The sequence below is a fragment of the Mus pahari genome, chromosome 16, assembly GCF_900095145.1.
Source record: "Mus pahari chromosome 16, PAHARI_EIJ_v1.1, whole genome shotgun sequence".
In the NCBI taxonomy this organism is placed as follows: Eukaryota; Metazoa; Chordata; class Mammalia; order Rodentia; family Muridae; genus Mus; species Mus pahari.
In genome coordinates this window covers 9,452,664-9,456,796 of record NC_034605.1, presented here as the reverse complement: position 1 = coordinate 9,456,796, position 4,133 = coordinate 9,452,664, and positions in this window count along the sequence as shown.

Here is a 4,133-nt window from a genome sequence, read left to right as displayed (position 1 = left end):
TTCGGGATAGCATTTGAAATGTAAATGAAGAAAATATCTAATAAAATAATTTTTTAAAAAGTTGTAGCTTGGAAGTTTGAGAACTACTGATGTACGGTGACAGGTTTCCTTTTTTATTCTCACATTTGTATTTGTTAATTCACAGAATTTCCCTAGGTCTTAATAGGTATTCTATTTCACTTGCATTACTGTTTGATGCCAGTGTGATTTCCTCTGGAGAAACATCTGTCTGTCACTGAGAAAAATCTGTAGTTAGATGGTCATGTTCCCCAGCAACTAAGCAATTGCAGTCTCTGGCTACAGAATCAATGTTCTTAATAGTGTTAATTTCCCGAGCATATCAAAGTTCAAAGGTTAGAAATGGAATCTAAATATTATCTATCAAGGAACTGGGGATACAGCTTAGCTGATAGGTAGAGTGTTTGGTATAGTATGCACAAGAACTTAGATTTAATACCCAACACTGTTTATATTAAATCTGATAGCATATGACTGTTATTCCAGATCTTAAGAGATGGAGATAGAAAGATGAGAAATTCAAGACCATCCTCTACTACTTGGTGAGCTGCATGACACCTAGTCTCAAAAGTAAGCAAATGAATAAACAAATAAATACTGGGTCTGTGGACTTGTTTTAGTTATAAGAAGTATAAACTAAGATAAAAGAAACTATGGAAATAGAAAAGTATATAGGACACTTGGATTAGAGTTGCTCTAGAATAATTTTCTCTAAAATCAAAGATAATTGAGTCAAGAGAAATAAATGAATAGCAAAAATTCTCAGCTGTAGATTCTAGAATGTACAGAAACTCCTCAGGGTAATGAGTTCCATTTATAATTCTTTAAATTTATGTAATCATATACATAAATCCTGGGTCCACTAGGAAGTGTGACCCATTAATTCTTGGGGATCTGGATTCTTTTCAGAACACTAAATAAATGTGTTTACTGAGCAATCTATTTTCTGGGTCATAAGGTCAAACATTCTAATAAGCAACCTCAATCAATGTCCCTCAAAAGGCAACATTTTATGATTTATGTCTTTCATCTGGTGTCTGGTTGTAAGGTTTTGTTTTGTTTTTGTTTTAGTCCAGCATGTCAAAGGCCATACACAGGGGACTGAATCATGGGAAAACATCTATAATAAATATCATTTTTTGGTGCCTAAACAATATCAAGGTGGTTAAAATTTACACTAGTGCTAGACATGGACAAAGATTTATCATTTGTTTTGTTACATATTATTTTACAATATTAAATCACATACATTTACCAAGTACTGGCCATGTCCCAGGCACTATATTAACTCACTTTATTTACTTTTTTCTCTGTGAGTTATGTGGTATTATTCTTATTGACATTTACAGATAAGAAAATTAAGTCATGGGTTTTAAGGAATTATTCAATGTAACCCAGCCAACTAAAACAGAAAGTCCAAAACCACTCAGTATAAGCCTGCCCTGTTGAAGCACATCTGTCATCTCAGGAGCCAAAGGATTGAGGAAGGATAATCAAAAGTTTTAGGCCAACATAGCTAGTACCCTAGGACCCATTCAAAAATAAGATTTTACAGTCTGCTAGTACAGTGCTCATATCAGAGAAACATCATTTTATTTATTAAAATCCTGCCTGCGAGTCACCTAAATTTGTGTAGTTTTCAGATGGTAAAGGGCAAAATTTTTCAAACAAAAACATATCAATGAGTATGCTGATACATATCTATGACCCAGCCTTGGCTAAACAGCAAGTTCAAAGCCAGACCCATCTGAAAATTAAAATTAACTTTAAAATAAAAAAAATTAAAAGTAAGAAGAGGTTATTTTCAGGATTAATTTTTACACTGGAAGATGTAGACAAGTCATTGAATGTAAACAACCATGAACCATGAACAAGCTATATTTGTTACCAATGAAAAAGGATGGAACAGAAGAAAATGCTAAACTAATAAGTTTAAAAAATGTTAAACAGACACATTTCTAAAGACTTTTCCAAATACATCAACCTAATGTGATCAGGGTTCCTTGTTTTTCCTTGTTTTACCATAGGAATGGTTCCTATGACACATGCATTAATTTTTTTTATCAATTTATCTAGATTGAGCTAAATCATCAATAAGATTAATGGCCATGCTGACAGCTGAGGTAAGATGAGGATAAAGATGAGAATTGCTTATCTTCGTTGACACTGGGAAATGAATAAGAGGTCAAGGTAATCCAACTGAAGCATTTTGTGATTTTTTTTCAAGCAAGGTCTGACCACCTCTGGCCTATGACCCATGGAGAGAAGCTGCAAATGTTAGAGTCAAAGTCATGCTATATTAGTATATTGTCCAAATTTATGGGTTTTTTTAACCCAAAATTGAGACTTTTTCAGCTAATCAGAAACTGATAACCACAGAGCAAAAATATTCTGTCCACTCTTGAATTTTCTTTGTATAATCTATTAATGTCAAGTCTAATACATACTTGGATTTTATTAGCAAATCTATAGAATAATGGAATGAAATTATTAATATTTGTGTAAAATTTGGATATTATAATAATAACAATGATTCTCTGAATTATATTTCACGAGAGTTTACACAGAAGATTTTTTTCTTATTCTTTTATCCATTCACTCAATGAGAAATAGTTAATAGTTCTTTCATTTACAAGAATTAAGGGAAATATTTCTGACATTTTTAATATATATTGGACAAGATGCAAGAATCTAGCAATGCTTTATGAGATACACAGGAAGCAAATTTTGCTCTTCTCTAACACCTGACAAAAGAGAAAAATGGATGTTCAGAATCCATTTAGGATCATGTATTATAAATTTTGCAGGCAGATAGGTGGAACATGCGAATATAATCCTGAGTGAGGTAACCCAGAGCCAGAAAGGCATATATGGTATGTATTCACTTATAAATGGACATTAGCCATAAAGTACAGGACAACCATGCTGCAATTCAGAGACCCAAAGAAAATGGGTAATAAATTGAATTATGTGTGTTTAAGAAATGTGTACTTTTTTATGGTAAGGTTAAAATGTATGATTTTATTATTATTTTAATTTTGAGATTATAATATAGTGTCAACATTTCTCCCTTCTTTTTCCTCCCTCCAAACCCTCCCATATAACCCACCTTTTTCCCTTTCAACTTGATGCTTCTTTCTTCATTAGTTGTCATTAAATGAATATATATGTATAGCACAGGTACTTTATATCACAGGTATCTGCATATACATATATTCTTAAATATAATATGCTCCATTTGTATAATATTAATCCTATGTAACTTTTCAGGGTATTTGGTAGTGGATAACCAGTCAGTATGTTCTTGCCTGGACAAGACTATTTCTCACACACTAAGCACTTTTTACTTATATGTAGATCTCTGTGTAGCTTTTTTGGCTTGATTTGAATATTTCTTAAGGAACAAGGCTCCAAGGGACTCCTGAAACACACCTCTGGATTTGTGAGTCATGCTGGCATTTACAGAGGTAATTATTAGATCAACAGGACTCTGGCCAGACCATTGGATTAATCCATTGATTTCATCTTCCTACTGGGGAGTTGTGGAATGTAGGGGTAAAGAGGGACCCTGAGAGTGTACCTTAGTGTCCTTGAATTGTACTTTGCCCTAGCCCCTTCCTTCCTTGGCTTCTCTTCTCTCTGCCTCTCTTCCACCAAGAGAAGAGCTGCTGCCTCCACGTACCCCACCTTCATGTTCTGCTCAAGCCAAGCTGGCCAACCATGGACTGGAGTTGGGGAACTGTGAAGCAAATTAAAAAATATCAAACCTCCATTCCCTTCTTTGGTTCCTATGTGGTATTTTAATCACAGTAATGCAAACTTAATTAATGTGTTAACTGGGATGTGATTTGGAGCACATGAGGAACTCAAAAAACTTTATAACAAAATGTTACATAGAGAGGAAGTGATCTAAATAGATATCTCTCAAAAAATGAAAATATCCCACAGATAGTGAGTTATATGACACTCGGTGTGTCTAGCAATTATGTAGTGAGGGTGGGAACTAAGTTTCCCCTTTTGCACCTAGCTGCAAATGGGCTTGTTTCACACTTGAAACTGAAGTGAAGGCAATTCCAATAATTACAGTCATTAACTCCATGGTCAAACTCTCAACT